This window comes from Bubalus kerabau, chromosome 16, assembly GCF_029407905.1.
Source record: "Bubalus kerabau isolate K-KA32 ecotype Philippines breed swamp buffalo chromosome 16, PCC_UOA_SB_1v2, whole genome shotgun sequence".
NCBI classification, from domain to species: domain Eukaryota; kingdom Metazoa; phylum Chordata; class Mammalia; order Artiodactyla; family Bovidae; genus Bubalus; species Bubalus kerabau.
In genome coordinates this window covers 35867806-35889091 of record NC_073639.1, presented here as the reverse complement: position 1 = coordinate 35889091, position 21286 = coordinate 35867806, and positions in this window count along the sequence as shown.

Below are 21286 nucleotides of genomic sequence, written 5' to 3'. Positions count from 1 at the left end.
TAACATACTTGGAATTTACGAACAATGAACATCAAACACTCATCAGAAAATCAAGGCAATATGTGGGTGCATACATTTCATAAAGAGTTCAGAGAAGAATAACAATAAGGTTAGTGATAACAAGGAACTTTAATTATTTACTCTATGCCACATACTTCTTATGTCATTTTCACCTAATACTCTCAACATCTTTAAGAATTAAGTATTATTACCAGCCTCATTTTATTATTAAAACAACTAAAACATCAAGAGGTTTAGTAGTTTGCCTTTAATTGTGCAAGTATTAAATGGTACATTTGGGACTGGAAGTCAGGCAGCTAGACTCTGGAGTCAACACACAGAACTCCGTTGCTAATGCTTTACCTGCCTTATGACCAGAGGAGAATAGTAAGAGGATAGAGTTTATGATGGAGGAAGGAAAGAAAGGAAAAAGTATGACAGAAGAGAGGACAAAGGAGGTAGAGTTTGGAAGCCATAGAAATATGAAATTCTTGAGATAGTCTAATGGGACATAAACCACCAAACCAGATAGAGGTACTTCTGTTTCATGAAACTTTTGGAGATTTTGTGGAAATAAATAATGTAATGAAATAAGCACTAATACAAGTCATCTTCAAGCTAATTAAAGATGTACCAAGAAGGAAAGCAATCAGACTTAGAAAAGACATGTGGAAGACCATTTCCGCAATATATGTGGTATGTAATTTAGATGTGAATTTTCATGATCACAGTAGAACAAAGAAAAGTTGGAAGGAAGCAAGAGCTCTTTGGAATAAAGTAATTTTCATATAAATGTCTGTTTATGCCATAGGCAACCACCTTCACCTCAATTAGATATATAATGATCTGTTCCCCATGCCTCATTAGTTTTTCTCCTAACCATCATTTATTTCAGTCAGTGGAGTCATTCATGAAACTTCTCATTTGGCCCCATATGTAATCATGAAAACCCTGTCTTCCTAAAATAATGTTTCCATGTCCACAGCTTTTACTTACTGAGCCCTTCAAAAGATTGTAAGAGTAATTTCACTAATAATTAATAATTTCACTAATAATCTTGTGCTAGATTTTACTTTGCTGTATTTATACTCTGCTTTTGAACTATTCCTAGATGTTTCTGCATGAATATCAATTTTATGATTTCGCTATTCTGTTTAAATATTCCTAAGAGATAGCATTGCATCCATAGAATTAAATCAATTATATTCACCACGTATACCTAAAACTGCAGTATTGTTGAAGAGGTAATGATTTAGCATATCAAATGAACTGAATCAGAAGCCAAGTTCTTTTTTATTTTATTTTTTTGAGTTGTGCTAGAGCTAGTTAAAAGAGATAATAGCTATAAAATTTCCACTAAAGTCCAGATATTGAGTTTTTTACTATAAGAGATATACAAAAAATAAGAAAATTTATCAAAACTTTAAAAATCTATAAGATATATACAGTTGACCCTTGAAAAACACAGGTTTGGACTGCATGGGTCGACTTATACATGGGTCTTTTTTAGTAATTATACAAAATATAAATGTACAACATTGTTTGCAAGACTTGAAGTGAATAGCCTATCCTTACATAGGCATAATGTGAATCATATTTAATATAAAATCAATAGTGTTAGTTTTTTTTTTGACTGTTTAATGACTCTGCTTTCAAATAACTACATCACTGTATAGAATACCTCTTCTTGTAATCAGAAAAAATGCCTATTAGCCTATCATCACATATATTTTTTAAATATAACAGTGTTTCCAAACCGTATTATGAATATGACTTAAAACCATATACTATAAAATTTTTATAATGATTCATTTATTAGTGTACAGGCTAGGCTACCATGAATCATTCATATTGCTGCTTCTTCATTATCAATAAATCACTATACCTGTTAATAAATATTAATGACTTTTTCACATTATCTTTTTATTTTTGGTGTCTAGTGTTAGTAGTAGAAGAAGGCAATGGCACCCCACTCCAGTACTCTTGCCTGGAAAATCCCATGGACGGAGGAGCCTGGTAGGCTGCAGTCCATGGGGTCACTAAGAGTCGGACACGACTGAGCGACTTCACTTTCACTTTTCAGTTTCATGCATTGGAGAAGGAAATGGCAACCCACTCCAGTGCTCTTGCCTGGAGAATCCCAGGGACGGGGGAGCCTGGTGGGCTGCCGTCTATGGGGTCGCACAGAGTCGGACACGACTGAAGTGACTTAGCAGCAGCAGCAGTGTTAGTAGTATGTATAGCACATATACATACTGTGATCATATATCACATGATCAGATGATGCATCTTATAAACAGAGGATGTAAACATGATATCAGTAAATAAATGTTTTCTCTTCTTTGTGATTTTTAAAATAATGTTCTTTTTCTATAGTTTATTATAAGATATAGTCTGTAACATATAGCATACAAAATGTGTGTTAATGGACTGTTTATGCTATCAGTAAGACTTCCTGTCAATAGTAGGTTATTAGTAATTAAGTTTTGGGGGAGTCAAAAGTCATGTGTGGATTTTTCAACTACACAGAGATCAATGTCCCTAACACCTGCATTGTTCAAGGGTTAATCTCCAAATGAGCATAATACATAGAAAATAAGGAGTCTAAAGTAGTAGTGATTCTTCAAGCCTAAAGAAGAAAAAACAAAACAAAACATAATCTGTTGAGGACATGGAAATTCTTCATGGAGAAAGAGTATTTGGTTAGACCTTAAATGATAGGTAAGATTTAGACAAGAATTCAAGACTAAGTTGAAGAAAACAGTACAGTGGAATTTTAGGGTGCACATTCAGGAGGTTTTGTCACCAGGTAGGAAATGTGAGGATGAGAGACACAAAAGATAATAACAGCTAGCAGTTATTAAATACATTCTATATCTATAACACCATGTAAAACACTCTGTGAAAAATCTCAACCCCTTGTTCAGCGTCCTAATAATGTAGTGACTATTATTATTAATTTGTAAGTAAGGAAATTGGATTAGACTAGCATAAAAAAGTACTAAATCACTGAAGCAGATTCTGCCACTGTCCCACCTGTATTGTCTTGGCCTGCTTGGAGATAGTCGACAGTCAATTCCCATAATCACAGAAATTGTCCTGCATCTCTACAGAAATGCAGGGTGCTCTTTAGGAAAAATTGTGTTTGACTCACTCTGGAACAATGCTCAGTCGACGAGGGAGGAGTGCTGGCACAATTCTGAAACATCTCCCAGAATATCTCCCAGAAAATCTCTAATGAAACTGAGCTCCAATTACCTTAAAGTATAACCCATCCATTTACATACTTTCTCCCATTTGCCTACTCCTACAGTTCTTCCTGTGTTTATCTTCCAAACGAGCTACCTTGGATTCTGACTTCAGATTCTTCTTTTGAAGTAAATCAACATAAGTCACTGGGTGTCTAAAATGTAGCTGCTGCTGCTGCTAAGTCGCTTCAGTCGTGTCCAACTCTGTGTGACCCCATAGACTGCAGCCCAGCAGGCTCCCCCGTCCCTGGGATTCTCCAGGCAAGAACACTGGAGTGGGTTGCCATTTCCTTCTCCAATGCAATGTAGCTAGAGGTCATATTCTCAGAATAAAATTCTGAAATTGGACTGCTTGTCAGTCAGTTGGCTGTGAGGATCATCATGTAGACAGTGAGTGGCATAGTGGTACTACTGTTATCTCGCAATATCACAGTACTATTTAGATTGTCACCTATGGTGGATTGGAATGATACACAAATAGAGAAGCACATACACAAGCTCTTGAAAGCTATTGAGGGGATGTAATTATAGGGATTATGGGATTGGATGGTTTTTGTTAAGTGTTGTAAAAACTATTAAGAAAGAATGAAACACTCAGATCAGCTAACTTGAACTCAGATACTCTGAGAAAGCTAGAAAGTCTCCATGGAAACATTTTAAGAGACTGTCATCTTTTATATTCAAAAGGGCAGACTATGCAGAAACTCAGACTTATCCTAAGGGTGGAGGATTTTCAATGGGAAATTAATCATAGCCCCAGCAAGCTCTTAAGGTCAGTGACTCTGTAGGGACAGAGAGACCCTGAGAGTTGCAAGAATGTCATTTGAATGAATGTGCTTAAAAACTAGATTTCCCAGATTCCCTTAAAACTTAATATTGGAGTGGAGCTCCCCCTATTCTGGAGTTTATACAAAAGACTCAGCTGAAACAGGTCTACCACAAGATGACGTTTGTTGTCTTCAAGAACGGCCCCTTCACTACCCTCTTCCCGTTACTTCTAAAATAATAACTAGAGTCAGATCTCAGCATGAGCAGAGAAATAAAGTGCTATTCCTGTGTGGGGAATAAAAGATTTTTTTATTGAAAGGTTGCAGAACTCATCTAAGATATACTAAAAGTGTTGAATCAGGTCCGGGATACTGGCAAGTCAGATAGGGGAATGTTTATTGACATGGTAGCATTCTCCCATGAATCAGAATTTAGCATCCTGGCAAGGATGCCTGGATTTAGTCCTAATATACTCCAGGAGTGACATCTTGAACTTTGTAGATGATGTATTGTTAACAAGATAGCAATGTTGCAATGCTTTGGCAAAATATTGAGGAAAAATGCAAATGTTCAGAAAGATGAGCATGCTAGAATGGACTAATTATGTTAGGCCAGATAACCAGCAGCTGTTTACATTTCCCAAGAGAACACAGAAGACTCTCCTTTCCCTAAAATGTAGAGAAAGGGAACACTGACATCATCTAGAAACTGGTAGTGTCCATTCTAGGCCAAAATTAATGGGAGAAGAAAGACACTGTAATTGATCTGGGTTATCTAGTGTGAATAGGTATAATATAATTTTGAAAAATTAGAAGCCACATGGCAACATTTAACCATCAGAGGCAAGGTTTCTTAATTATCATGATGGAGAGTGAGGCCAGAATGGAGTTTAGGGAGCCTTGGTCTTCCAGGATCTCTGGTAATGGCTAACAGATCATGACGTTCATAAAGCTAGATGTACTAGCTGGTGATGTTATTGCTTAACGTACATAGCAAAACATGATTGCGATATCAAGAGCAGAAGAGGAACATCAGCCACAGTGTTGAAAAATTACTCTCTCTCACACACTTTCCAGACTTGAACCAATTCTGAGATCTAGAGGCTGTTGATTGAAGGAGAGATCAGGAGCATTTGAGGATGACTCTGTAGTGCTGCAGTAGAAATATGAAAAATATATTTTCCAAATTCTTTCCCCAAAGGGCTTTTGACATTACCTGAGCAACTGGGTGCTGGGATAAAAGGCATATACACATTCTAAGGGGTCTTGGACGCATCATCTGAACTGACAGTAATGCCAGGGGAATCAAAGCACCATCCTGTCCTTCTTGTTAGAACAGGGTATGCAGTGGTCAGACAGGTGTAGCCTGAGCTGTGTCTGTATTGAAATTCAATCAGTGAGTCTACCAGACCTATAATCCACACTGTGGTTAAATCCATTTCCTGAGGTTCTTATTGAGATGGACATACATTGCTGTAGACAGAACTCTCAGATTATTTCCATGATATGTGAGTAAGAGCCATATGAGGGTAAAGGAAAATGATTGCAGTTTGAAACCTGGATAAGGACTCTCATCAGAACCCAAACATGGTGGTGCCCTAATTTCAGATTTCTAGCTTCCAGTAGGGTGGAAAATTTATTTCTGTTTTTTGTAAGCTACCAAATATAGGTACTTGGTTATAGCTGCTGCTGCTAAGTCACTTCAGTCGTGTCCAACTCTATGTGACCCCATAGACGGCAGCTCACCGGGCTCCTCCGTCCATGGGATTTTCCAGGCAAGAGTACTGGAGTGGGGTGCCATCGCCTTCTCCGACTTGGTTATAGCAGTAGCCCCAAATGATGAAGACATCAGCCTATTCATAAAAATCTGCAGATGGGAATCACATGTCTTATCTTTCAGTCCTCATTTAGGAGACAGTGTATCAGTTCTGCTCCACATCACTAGATCCTTGTTACAGAGTACAATACATAGACCTGCAGCACTGATATCATCTGGTAGTTTGTTAAAAATGCAGAGTCTCAGCTCCCTTCCCCACCCCACCCTTTGCCCACTGTCCTAGACCAACTGGCCCAGAACCCACATTTTATTAAGATCCCAGTTGATGTTTGTACAGTACTATTTGGGAAGCACTGACTTAATTTTTCAATTGAATATTGAGCAGTATGTCAATAATCAGCAGAAGCAGACACTTGCTCAGAATGGAGTCAGTGGATATACAGGAGAATGCTTTCATTAAGTGTATGAACCTGGGGGCATGCTGCAATAGGGCCTATGCTTACCAATTTGTGGTAGCGATTTTCTATTCAATTGCTGCTAAGAGATTTTTTTCCTTGTGGTAGTTAACTAAAAGGTGACCAATTCTAAGGTTTTTGTTGCTCAGTACTATAATAAGATGAAAAGGCTATCTCCTTAAAATTATGTTAATGGTTTTGACCTCCCTTGAATTTCATCAAGAATGTGTCATTTAGGCCAGTGTCCGTTTCAGAAGTCTTCACTGTGCCAATTACCCTAGACTGAGTCATGCACATGCCTCTTGCCAACATACTTTGTAAAGTTTCTGATTAATCTTATTTAATTAATGTATATGCTCAAGTACAATCTCTTTAGAGAGCTCTTCACTCCTGATTCTATATAAAATAGAATGTATCTTCTATTTTATTAGTTTTTAAACATCTTCCTTATAGCACATAATACTTCTGGACATTATATTATATATATTTAAAAAATATTTTGTCTCTGCAATTAGTTTTTAAGATACATGAGGACAAGAAATTGATGTGATTCACTACCATACCCTAGTACTTAAAGTAATGTGTGGCATATCATTGGCACCTAATACATGCATGCTAAGTTGCTTCAGTCATGTCCAGCTCTTTCAGACCCCAGACCATAACCTGCCAGGCTCCTCTGTCTATGGGATTTCCCAAGAAAGAATACTAAAGTGGATTGCCATTTCTTCTTCCAGAGGATCTTCCCGACCTAGGAATCAAAACACTGGTCTCTATGTCTCCTGCTCTGGCAAATAGGTTCTTTACCACTAGAACTACCAAGGAGGCCCATGTATTGAACTAAGAATCAGTGCCATTCAATATTCTCCATAATTTAGATGTAAAGAACCAAAAGGTTATCAGCCTCCCCATGCATGAATATTCTCCAGCCTGAATGCCAGTTTGCTGTCCTGTGCTATGCTTAGTCATTCACTCATGTCCCACTCTTTGCGACCCCATGAACTGTACCCTGCCAGGCTCCTCCGCCCATGGGGATTCTCCAGGCAAGAATACTGGAGTGGGTTGCCATGTCTTCCTCCAGGGGATCTTCTCAACCTAGGGATCTAACCTAGATCTCCCTCATTGCAGGCAGATTCTTTACTGTTTGAGCCACCAGGGAAACCCAAGAATACTGGAGTTGGGTAGCCTATCCCTCCTCAGGGGATCTTCCCGACCCAGAAATCAAACTGGACTCTCCTACATTGCAGGTGGATTGTTTACCAGCTGAGCACCAGGGAAGCCTGGATGCCAGTTTAGATCAAGATAATTCTTAATCCCAGAATTGTAAAGATTAATCTAAGCCTAAGGGGATCTTTTGAAGTAGTCTTAAGTAGGTGCAATTATTAGAACGATAAACCTGTGTTATGGTACCATTCTTATGGTTTCCTTCACTTGCTCTCACTGAATTTCTTTACTCATATCTCAATAGCCTTCATTATCCCATATGCTTAGAAGGATATGCCAGTAAGGAACTAAAAAATGGCAATGAAAATGTTTGACTATTAACTGTTAATTTACTACTATAAGTGAAAGAGAAAAAAGGCTGATGCATATCTATAAAATATTTATATCCCACCCAGACTCAAAAAAATAAAAAAAAAGTTAGTAAAGACAGAGAGAAATGAGTTAGCAAGATCAAGAAGGCAAGAGAAATGCCAGAACAATAGGTAACATGTTAGTTGATGTGGATTGTTGTTCACTTGAACAGTAAGACGGAAGACAACTAGGCGCTGAATTAGATTCCATGTGACTCCAAGGCAGTGATATTATTTAAAGAATGATGCCATATGTTTCTTTCTGTCAGTTTTCCCAAAGCACAACTGCATATGCATGAATATGCTTTCTGTTACTTTAAAATTTTAAGTTCTGGAACTGTTTGTGCCTTCTTTTCTCGAGATTATCATCATTAAGCTGAGTTTGCAAATGGTCTATTATCTCTTTGTATGGGTTCTTGTTTGTATGTTCTCAAAACTAATTTATCAGGACCTGCATAACTGTCTTCATATTTGTTCCAGATTGTGAAGTTAAAAGGTTCCCAGAGGATCAGATTAATCATAACCAACATCTGTTTATAAGCTACCTTCCTGTAAACTCAAATGCAGATGTATAAAACCAACTGATCAGAACTCAGCCTAACATATATTTGTTTATTTTGCCAAGAAAAGTGGTTTTGACATATTAAATGATATTATCAATGAATGGATTTAATTTTTAAATTCTTAAGACAGTGATTCTTAACAGTCATTTTTAGAGATCAGATTTACTCATTTTTTAAAAAACTTTAAAAAGCAAATTTATCAAAGTTCAAAAAGTTAACTCACGTCATTAAAATTGGTCATAAGTACTGTCAAACTAGAAGTCTGAATTTTACAATAAGGAGCTTATGATCTGAGCCACAGTCAGCTCCAGGTCTTATTTTTGCTGACTACATTAGAGTTTCTCCATCTTCGGCTGCAGAGAATATAATCACTGATTTCCGTATTGACCGTCTGGTGATGTCCAAGTATAGATTCATCTCATGTGTTGTTGGAAGATGGTGTTTCATATTGAGAGAGTTAAAGTTTAGGGCCAGTTAAGGAGGAGGTGGGAGAAGGCAATGGCACCCCACTCCAGTACTCTTGCCTGGAAAATCCCATGGATGGAGGAGCCTGGTAGGCTGCAGTCCATGGGGTCGCTAAGAGCCGGACACGACTGAGTGACTTCACTTTCACTTTTCACTTTAATGCATTGGAGAAGGAAATGGCAACCCACTCCAGTATTCTTGCCTGGAGAATCCCAGGGACGGGGGAGCCTGGTGGGCTGCCATCTGTGGGGTCGCACAGAGTCAGACAGGACTGAAGCGACTTAGCAGCAGCAGCAGCAGCAAGGAGGAGGTGAATCTTCTCCCTCATTCTTTCCTTCACCTTGTGCAACAATGTATCTTGCCTGAGAACTGGCCTTTCTTTTGGTCCAGAACTAATGATCACACAGCATGTCTTACTCCTGGAAATGCATTTCTTAGTTTCTTTTTTAATGATTCTAATTGTAACAAATCTTGCCTGGAACCCTGTTTCTCAAGACTTGTAGCCCTGATTCCTCAGCAACAGTATGTCTCTCCTGAGAGGTTGCCTGGAACCTGTTCTCCTTGGCTAATCTTGTGCCACAGTTATCTCAGGATGTACGACTTGGGAAAGTGTCTGGTGGAAATTTTACAGACTTTGAAGTATTTTTTTAAGTGTATTCTCAGCAGCCAGTTGAGAAGTATATAAGGCCCTCCCTAAACTAGTGAGCGTGGGTACTCTTCTACCCTTTCTGATGTCTATGTCAGAAGCTTTTTCTGTCACTTTCACTCTAAATAAAAATCTGCACAAAGCTCTGAATGACTGAGACTGTCTTTGGTCTCAGAGTTAAATCTTCTCCTTTGGAGACCACGAATCTGGCGGCACCTTTCACCATACACATAATTTATCACCATGACTAGTGTGTTCTCCTGGCAAAACTCTGTTACCTTTGCCCTGCTTTATTTTGTACTCCAAGGCCAAACTTGCCTGTTACTCCATGTATCTCTTGACTTTCTATTTTTGCATTCCAATCCCCTATGATGAAAAGGACATCTTTTTTTCAGTGTTAGTTCTAGAAGGTCTTGTAGGTCTTCATAGAACCATTCAACTTCAGCTTCTTCAGCATTAGTGCTTGGGGCATAGACTTGGAATACTGTGATATTGAATGGTTTGCCTTGGAAACGAACGGAGATCACTCTTGTTTTTGAGATTGTACCCAAGTACTGCATTTTGGACTCTTTTCTTGACTATAAGGGCTATTCCATTTCTAAGGAATTTTTGCCCACAGCAGTAGATATAATGGTCTTCTGAATTAAATTTGCCCATTCCTGTCCAATTTAAAATTATTTCTATATGTTTAGAAACTGCATCCAGGCACTGAATTAAGTATATCCCATGGCATCATGACATTCAAGAAGTAAGATATGTGATAAGAAGCAATAGTCTGTGAATATCTAGGGGTACATAACCTGTTTACATGTCAAACATGTTCTAAACAATATGTGTGAACATTATTGAAAAATACACATTGCTGAAAAGAGGGCATACATTAAACTCATCATATCTGACTCTATGCGACCTGCTGGACTGTAGCCTGTCAGGCTACTTTGCCCATGGGATTTTTCCAGGCATGAATACTAGAGTGGGTTATCATTTCTTCCTCCAGGGGATCATCCCAACCTAGGGATTGAACTTGCAACTCTGAGTCTACTGCTTCTTTACCATTGTGACACCTGGGAAGCCCCCAAAAGAGGACATGAGGAATCAAAAATTGGAATCATTCAGAATTCTGTATCCACAAAAGGTAACATAAGTCTGTATAATGAAGTGGCAAATTCACTGTTACACAGTGCCAAAGTATACTTATGATGATATCCAGGAAGCTTCAGTACTTACCTGCAGCTTTTACCATAAACTTTTCAAATATATTTATTTAATTATCTTCATTAAAAGTTCAAATAAAATCTACATTTGGGCAGGTTTATATCTTTTGTCCTCATAAATTATTTTATGATGCATGATTTGTTTGAAACTTGTGGTTAATATTCATTTCAAAAGTATGGTAGGATATTAATAAGTAGTCAAAATTTTATAGCTTTTAGTTGATCATCAAAAACCAAGAGAGTTCCAGAAAAACATCTACTTCTGCTTTATTGACTACTCCAAAGCCTTTGACTGTATGGATCACAACAAACTGTGGAAAATTCTTAAAGACATGGGAATACCATACCGCCAACCTGCCTCCTGAGAAATCTGTATGCAGATCAAAAAGCAACAGTAAGAACTGGAAATGGAACAAAAGTTATGTTCAGTTCAGTCGCTCAGTAGTGTCCAAATCCTTGCTACCCCATAGACTGCAGCATGCCAGGCTTCCCTGTCCATCACCAACTCCTGGAGCCTACTCAAACTCATGTCCATCGAGTCAGTGATGCCATCCAAACATTACATCCTCTGTTGTCCGCTTCTCCTCCAACCTTCAATCTCCCCAGAATCAGGGTCTTTTCCAATGAGTCAGCTCTTTGTATCAGGTAGACAAAGTATTGGAGTTTCAGCTTCAGCATCAGTCTTTCCAATGAACACCCAGGACTGATCTCTTTTAGGATGGACTGGTTGGATCTCCTTGCAGTCCAAGGGACTCTCAAGAGTCTTCTCTAACACCACAGTTCAAAAGCATCAATTCTTTGGCACTCAGCTTTCTTTATAGTCCAACTCTCACATCCATATGTGACTACTGGAAAAACCATAGCTTTGACTAGATGGACCTTTGTTGGTAAAGTAATGTCTCAGGTTTTTAATATGCTGTCTAGGTTGGTCATAACTTTCCTTCCAAGAAGCAAGCATCTTTTAATTTTATTGCTGTAGTCACCATCTGTCATGATTTTGGAGCCCAAAATAATAAAGTCTCTCACTTTTTTCATTATTTCCTCATCTATTTGCCATGAAGTGATGAGACCAGATGACCTGATCTTTGTTTTCTGAATGTTGAGTTTTAAGCCAACTTTTTCACTCACCTCTTTTACTTTCATCAAGAGGCTCTTTAGTTCTTCTTTTTCTGCCATAAGGGTAGTGTCATCTGTGTATCTGAGGTTATTGATATTTCTCCCGGCAATCTTGATACCAGCTTGTGCTTCATTGACCCCAACATTTCGCATGATGTACTCTGCATATGTTAAATAAGCAAGGTGACAATATACAGCCTTGACTCCTTTGCCAATTTGGAACCAGTCTGTTATTCCATGTCCAGTTCTAGCTGTTGCTTCTTGATCTGCATACAGATTTCTCAGGAGGCAGGTAGGTGGTCTGGTGTTCACATCTCTTTAAGAATTTTCCAGTTTGTTGTGATCCACACAGTCAAAGGCTTTGATGTAGTCCATAAAGCAGAAGTAGATGTTTTTCTTGCTCTTTCTTTCTTTTTCGATAATCCAGTGGATGTTGGCAATTTGGTCTCTGGTTCTTCTGCCTTTTCTAAATATAGCTTAAACATGTGGAAGTTCATGATTTACATACTGCCTTGGAGAATTTTGAGCATTACTTTACTAGTGTGTGAGTTGAGTGCAATTGTGTGGTAGTTTGAGCATTCTTTGGCATTGGTTTTCTTTGGGATTGGAATGAAAACTGACCTTTTCCAGTCCTGTGCCACTGCTGAGTTTTCCATATTTGCTGACATATTGAGTGCACTACTTTCACAGCATCATCTTTTAGGATTTGAAATAGGTCAACTGGAATTCCATCACCTCCACTAGCTTTGTTTAGACTGGTTCCAAATCGGGAAAGGGGTATGTCAAGGCTGTATATTGTCATCCTGCTTATTTAACTCATATGTAGAGTACATCATGTGAAATGCCAGCTCCATGAATCAAAATTGCTGGGAGAAATATAAATAACCTCACATATGCAGATGACACCATCCTTATAGCATAAAGTAAGAACTAAAGAACCTCTTGACAAAAATAAAAGAGGAGAGTGAAAAAGTTGGCTTGAAACTCAACATTCAGAAAACTAACATCATGGCATCCAGTCCCATCACTTCATGGCAAATAGGTGAGGAAACAATAGAAACAGTGAGAAACTTTATTTTCTTGGGCTCCAAAAATCACTGCAGATGGTGACTGCAGCCATGAAGTTAAAAGATACTTGCTCCTAGAAGAAAAGCAGTGGCTATCCTAGACAGCTTATTAAAAAGCAGAGACATTACTTTGCCAACAATGGTCCACCTAGTCAAAGCTATGGTTTTTCCAGTAGTCATGTATGGATGTGAGATTTGGACTGTGAAGAAAGCTGAGCACTGAAGAATTGATGCTTTTGAACTGTGGTGTTGGAGAAGACTTTGAGAGTTCTTGGACTGCAAGGAGATCAAACCAGTCCATCCTAAAGGAAATCAGTCCTGAATACTCATTGGAAAGACTGATGCTCAAGCTGAAACTGCAATACATTGGCCACCTGATGCAAAGAACTTACTCATTGGAAAAGACCCTGATGCTGGGAAAGATTGAGGGCAGGAGAAGGGGATGGCAGAGGATGAGATGGTTGGATGGCATCACCGACTTCATGGACATGAGTTTGGGTAAGCTCCAGGAGTTTGTGATGGACAGGGAATCTGGAGTGCTGCAGTCCATTGGCTTGCAAAGATCGGACATGACTGAGAGACTGAACTGAACTGAATTTATAGATAGTTGTTGGTTTGCAATTTACTCACTCAAAATCAATTGCTATTATCTTTTTAAACTTGTCGTAAAATGTAAACATCACCTCTTATTCACAATATCTGGAAAAGATTTAGACCTTTTTTCATTAAATGTACTACTAAAATACCCTTTACTATGTGAAGTGTTCTTTCAAACCATAATGTAACCAAAGAATTTAACTGTACTTTTTTATATATTATGCAGACTACCAAAATTACATAATGACATGAAATGAGAATCAGTGTATGTTTAATTAAAATCATTAGCAACATGTACTAATAAAGGAAGCATTTGAATCTAGTGCAGTGTCTGTAACTTGAATATTCTAACAAGTTTTAAATAAAAATTTAAAACTGATTTCTTCCAAATTTTCTGAAATTATCTTTAAAGAGAAGCATCTGCATACACATAAACAGCTCTAAAAATAATACAATCTCCAAATTTTAATGCGAAAACCAGTGGATTAATGTTGCCAAACCTATAGAAAATTACATGTTTATTTAACCCATGTTTAAAAGATTTTAACTGAAACACACAAAAGCTTCATTTTTAGTTATCCAGGAGATGATCCCTCATTTCTGGTATTGGGTCTTAAGTAAAATGAGTACAAAAGTCTAATGCACTGCTTAACCTCTAGGAGTTATATGTCAAGCATGTAAAACAAAACAATGCTGTAGGAAATATCATAATAAGTCCACCCAAATCTCCTCCCAAAAGAGCAATTTGCCAAAGGAGGTTTTGCTGTAAATATCCCGAATGCCAGGCAATAGAAAGGAAAAAGCAGATTATTTTCCTCTTGAAGAAATATTTGCCTTCATCATAAAGTCTGTACAATTTCCTTGTGCATTTTCTCTTTTTTTAATGCATTTTACTTTTCCTTTTCACCAGTATTACTTATATCTTGCTAATAACTCTAATGATTTCACACTGAAATGTTGAAAGCAGAGGAAATGGTGTGAAAAAAAGTAATGATTTTTTTCTTTCATGTAATTTATGAATGATAGATATTCTTAAAATGTTAATTAAAAAGTATAAAATTGTTTGGATTCCTTGCTCACAGTTAAGTCAGTAATCCCCTCTCAGGCATTTTTGAGGATTGGCCATCCAGGTATTTCATGGCATTGAAGGATGTCAGTCAATTTAAATCCATTAAGTCGTTTCTAAAAAAGTTGTCCTGGTTAGGAAATCAGCATTTCTGAAATACTCTACCTCTGTTCTAATGTAACCTTATGAGCATCAGAAAGTCTGATCAGCATCAGAAAACCCTTCACTGTGACAGCCTTTAAAAGTATCTGAAAACTGTCATTATTCTCCTTCTAGGTATTCCTGTTCCAAGTAAAAATAGCCAGTTTCTTAAGCAATATTTTTTAATTCTTTCTTTCTTTATTTATTTTTGCTTTTCTTTCCTTTTTTTAAAATACAAATTTATTTATTTTAATTGGAGATTAATTACTTTACAATATTGTATTGGTTTTGCCATACATCAACATGAATCCGCCACAGGTATACACATGTTCCCCATCCTGAACCCCCCTCCCTCCTCCCTCCCTGTAACATCCCTCTGGGTCATCCCAGTGTACCAGCCCCAAGCAACTAGTATCATGCATCAAACTTGGACTGGTGATTCATTTCATATATGATATTATACATGTTTCAATGCCACACGTGTACCCCAGTGTTCATCGCAGCACTGTTTATAACAGCCAGGACATGGAAGCAACCTAGATGTCCATCAACAGATGAATGGATAAGAAAGCTGTGGTACATATACACAATGGAGTATTACTCAGCCATTAAAAAGAATACATTTGAGTCAGTTCTAATGAGGTGGATGAAACTGGAGCCTATTATACAGAGTGAAGTAAGCCAGAAAGAAAAAACACCAATACAGTATACTAACATATATATGAAATTCAGAAAGATGGTAAAAATAACCCTGTATGCGAGACAACAAAAGAGACACAGATGTACAGAACAGTCTTTTGGACTCTGGGAGAGGGAGAGGGTGGGATAATTCTTTATTTTTAGATCAGTTTTAGGTTCCCAGCAATATTGAGCAGAATGTATGGAGATTTTCCACATACCCATGGCCCCCACATGCATAGTCTTCCCTTCTATTAACATCCTCACCAGTGCGGTACATTTGTTATAGTTGATGAACCTGCATTGACACATTATGCAAAGCCATAGTTTGTATGAGGATTTGCTTTGTTGCTGTACGTTCTGTGAGTTGGGATAGATTTCTAACAACATAAATTCACAATTACAGCTTACACAGATTGATTTATCTGTCCTCCAATTATTTTGCACCCACCTATTGTCTCTGCTCCCCATTCCAGGCAACTGCTGATTCTTTTGTTGTCTCCATAGTTTTGCCTTTTCCAAAATGTCATATGCTTGGTATCATATATAATTGTATGCTGTGTATGCTAAGTCGCTTCAGTCCTGTCTGACTCTGTGTGACCCTGTGGACAGTAGCCTCCTGGCTCCTCTGTCCATGGGATTCTCCAGTCAAGAATACTGGAGTGGTTTGCTGTGCCCACCTCTGGGGATCTTCCCAACCCAGGGAGGATTGAACATATGTCTAGTCATAATAGTACTTGACCTTTTCAGATTGGCTTCTTTAACTTAGTAATATTCATTTGCTTTCTCCACGTCTTTTCATGGAGAAAGCTTAATTTTTTTTTTTTTAGTGTTTAGTATTTGCCTGCGTGTACCACAGTTTATCGGTTCACCTACTGAAGAGCATTGTGGTTGCTTCCAAGTTTTTACAAGTGTGACTAAAGCTGATGTAAACATCTATGTGCAGGTTTTTGTGTGGACATAGTTTTCAGTTCCTTGGGGTAAATACCAAGAGGCCCAATTGCTAGATCATGTGGTAAGAGTATGCTTAGTTTTGTAAGAAACCATCAGAACTCCTTCCAAAATGACTGTATCATTTTGCATTCCTACCACCAGTAAATGACAGTTCTTGTTCTCCAGTATTTGCTGTTTTCAGTGTGTTCTGGATTTTAGCCATTCTAGTAGGTATATAAGTGATATCTTATTTTAATTTGCATTTCTTTAATGATATATGATGTGTAACATCTTTTCATATGCTTATTTTCCATCTGAATATCTTCTTTGGTGGAGTGTCTCTTTGGTCTTTGGCCCATTTTGTTAATCTGGTTGTTTACTTATTCTTAAGAGTTTTTTTGTCTTCAGTTGCTTTTCATGAGTAAAGGTTTCCAGCCCCTTTGCAACTCTGTCTACTGTGTCATATTCAACCCAGTTTGTTAGGGTGATGATCAAACATTAACATGTTTTCTGTTGACAGTCTGACAAGGGGATTGTTTAAAACATATTTTAATTTATGTAACCACTATGGATTTATTAGAAAAAAATACAGGAAAAAAACTGTTCTTGGGAAGCCTCCACTGAAGTATCACAATAAGTTTTTCCTTTTGAGTTCATATTATACTATTGAATTTTTCTCTGTTACCTTGTAGTCAAGTGAAAACCTTTTAAAAGTAAATTTATATTATTCTAGTTCAGCTATACTCTGTTTAAACCTAAGAATAAAAATTTATAATCATTACCATTAAATATCATCTTAATTTTCAGTGTGCCTTGGAATCTTTTTAGTATATCTATTGTAGTTATTATTGGTGAACTCGGGTTTTCTTTAATCTCCATGCTAAATATAATTTCTACCTTTCAATTGTTAAAGAACATGGACCAATTGATACTTTTGAATGTAGGCTTTCCTAAAGAGTTCAGTTCAGTTCAGTCCAGTCGCTCAATCATGTCTGACTCTTTGCGACCCCATGAATCTCAGCACACCTGGCCTCCCTGTCCGTCACCAACTCCCGGAGTTCACTCAGACTCACATCCATCTAAAATAGCATATGCTGACTATTTTCACATTAGGTCATATAAACATAAACTGGGAAAGAATGCAGCAGGGAAAATGAGATTTATACTAAATGTATAAAATTTATGAAATATTTAATAGAGGTAAAACAAGGGCAGTTTATACATATCATTTTCTAATTACTTACCAACCACACACATGCATTTTTTTCCCCCATAGATTACAAAAGTAACTATAGGAAGGAATCTAAATTGGTAACCTGTGAAAGTGTTAGTTGCTCAGTGTGTCCAACTCTTTGCAATCCCATGGACCATAACCCGCCAGGTTCCTCTGTCCATGGGATTTTCCAGGCAAAATACTGGGTTGGGTAGCCATTCCCTTCTCCAGAGGATCATCCTGACCCAGGTATTGAAACATTGAAACCAGGTCTCCTGCATTGCAGGCAGATTCTTTACCATATGAGCCACCAGGTAACCTGTGCAGTCTCATAAAAATGATCATACTGGTGGTAGCCAGAATAATTTCTATCTAAACTGCTCCAATCTTATCTGAACTATGCACAATCTCAAGTATAAGAGAAAGTGGGCTGTATTTGCATTTCTCTTCAAGATATAGCTTCCTGGTGGTTCGATCCCTGGGTCGGGAAGATCCTCTAGAAAAGGGAATGGCTACCCACTTCAGTTTTCTTGTATGGAGAATTCCATGGACAGAGGAGCCTTGCAGGCTATAGTACATGGGATCGCAAAGCGTTGGACAACTGAGCAACTAACACTTTTCAAGATGTAGCAACTGGAAAGGCATCAAAAATGAACTTTAAAAAGATATTTTCACATGGATTTTCATATAAATATTCTTCTTACACAAATGATAGATAGGTCTACAATTCAGTTCCAGTTCAGTCGCTTAGTTGTGTCCGACTCTTTGTGACCCCATGAACCACAGCACGCCAAGCCTCCCTGTCCATCACCAACAATTAACCAATTATAAAGTGATAACAGTGATAATTTCTGAGTAATAAAACAAATTGTGACTTTCATCATTATTGTTATATCATATTTCTTTTTTAATCTTTTTGCTTAAGCAATATTGGCTTGTTTGTAGAGAAAGAAAGTTTTTAAGCTATTTCTGAAGATATTTCAAATAAATATTTTTATTTAAATTTCCCAGATGTCCTTTTTTTCTTATTTATTAATATCATTGATACAGAATCTTGGAAAATAGAGTGATCACTCAGTAGTTTATCTGCAAAAGATTTGCCTATAGGTTAAAATCAAATGGAAGAGGTTGGAAAATTAGTATCTTGGTCATTCAATACTACATTAAAAATAATCAATGCAGATCCATTTTCAAAAGTAATAATTACTTTCATTCTTCATATTACTAGTTTAGACTTAGATCTTATATTCTTATCCCTAAGTGTTGGGAGCCACATTAGGCATTACTGACAAAATGGAGGCATGGCCCCAACCATCCCACAGACACAGTCCCAGGATGAAGGAGTTAGGTCTTATGATTCTGACTTGTTCTTTCCTTTCTTCGGTTGAGTTGGCTGGAAAGAATGTTAAGGTGCTTATCGTTCTTGAGAGAAGCATGAGAAAGCACAAAGCCTTCTGCAGTTGAGCCCAGAAAATAAGCTATAAAGTAACCATTAATATTTGTTCAAGGATCTTTACAAAGAATGTTCCAGGATGAGCACATAGGCCACAGCTTGAGGCCATGGGAAGGATTGTTATCTGAGACCTGTTTGTGAGGGAAATATTTATGGCAAAAGAAGTTTGCTGAGTTTAGGGTTTAGGAGTAATTAAGAATAGTTAGAAACTAAAAGTTTAGGGAATGTTGTAGTGTTAGCATATTTTACTATAGCTTATAGAGATTAGGAATTTTAGAGATATTAATAGCTAGAAGCCTTTTTAGGAGATAGTGATCTTAAGATGCTAGGGGCAAACAGGATTTAGAAAGATAAGAAATAAACTGAGGAATGTAACATGAGTTAAAATGTAATCACAAGTTAAGTATAGGACACATAAGAGGAAGTAGATAATAGATAGTAAAGCTGATTTTGAGAGAATCGCTGAAGCAGGAACTCTGTAGGGCAACAATGATTTCTGGAGACAATGAATCTGGGTGGGGGAAACTAAAAATGTCAAACCTCTGACCTAATGCTTTTGTTAAAGTATAAAAGAAAACCTGAAGCTTGAAATAAACATGTAGCCCCGCACCTTGAGTCAGAGGCTACTTCATTGTCCTCCAACACCACTCACCCCTTCAGGCTGATTCCCTGGCTGCTGGAACTGGACTCCAGCACCTAGGAAGGAAAATCTGTTTCATTTTTCCCCAAATAGGTAGGAATACAGGTTAACTTTTTACCGACCTTTTATACTGATTTACCTTGAATTTGCTATAATTAGAATGACTAGTAGCTATGTCCACTAATCAGTTCCAAATGTTTTACAAAATTGCATTTCTTTATTTTTTTCATAGTTCTGTTTTAATAGTCCATAGCTGCATTTGGCATATATGAAAACCAATCATCAGCTGACAGTACCTGTATAACAGACAGAAAAATATCAACTGGTTGCTTCACTAGCTTAGCTAATAGTGAGAATCTATAAACATTTAAATAGCAAAAAAGTATTCCACTGAGTATGATATTTATTACTTAAGTAGAAAGTATTTGTACCACATTCCTTTTGAATATATCACCATTTTCAAGCTATATTAATCTCTAATAACATAATGGAGAGGGAAAAAAAAAGTCATCATTCCTTGGAGTTACAATGCACCATTTTTTTTGGTTAAATTGCTGAATATGTATATCACAATAAAATTCTAATTTTTATAAATAAAAATAAAACTCCAAATAATATTAATATACACATAACACACAAATTCTAATAAAATCTGCTGTTAAAAACATTTTCTCAGGCAATGATATACTGTGTTTGACATGAAAAATATCTATATTTTGAATCATGAACCAACTTCATGCTATTAGAAATAAAAATGTCTTCCAAACCAGTGGAAACTGGCATTCTTGTCTCAGCAGAAACAGTCTGGAAAAAAAAAAATTCCCATTTTATAATCATTTCAGTATATGCAAGATGACATTTGAAAACATCTGGTTTTAATGATGTCCAGAGGACATTCCAGAATGGTGGGGTCTAGATGGGCAGATATGCAAAAAAGCCCTTCTTGTTAATTTTAATAAATGGAATGCATAAAATAAATAAATTTAAGTTTAAAAAAAATGAGAATCATTTGAGGGGAGAATTATCTGAAAAGAGAATCACAAAATTAATTTAAATACCAGGATTATGTACAGTCTGATGAGCAACTGCTTGACTTGCTGATCTGAAATCACAGTTGATTTTTATCCAAGTTTTTTGACAGGCTGAAATAAATGGCATCAATTCAAACCATTCTGGCTCAGCATAATTGAGAATCAGTCTCCAGAACAATAGCCTGTTAATTCACTATCACATGTGAGAAAAATTAAGCTTGACCTTGTCTCCAGTGACTTTAGGATTTTTAATTTTTTGCCTTAATTTAGTAAGCTCACCTTCTTTGTACTTTACATAAACAACATTGGTAATTGGTATAATAATTACCATATAAGAACAATGAAATTAATTTATAATTACTTTCTGTTGTTCAATCGCTAAGTTGTGTCTGACTCTGCAACCTCGTGAACTGCAGCAGGCAGGATTCCCTCTCCTTCACCAGCTCCTGGAGTCTGCCCCAACTCATGTCCATTGAGTCAGTGATGTCATCCAACCGTCTCATTCTCTGCCACCCCCATCTCCACTTGCCCTCAATCTTTCCCAGCAACAGGGTCTTTTCCAGTGAGTTGGCTCTTCGCATAAGGAAGACAAAATACTGGAGATTCAGCATCAGTCATTCCAATGATTATTCAGGGTTGATTTCC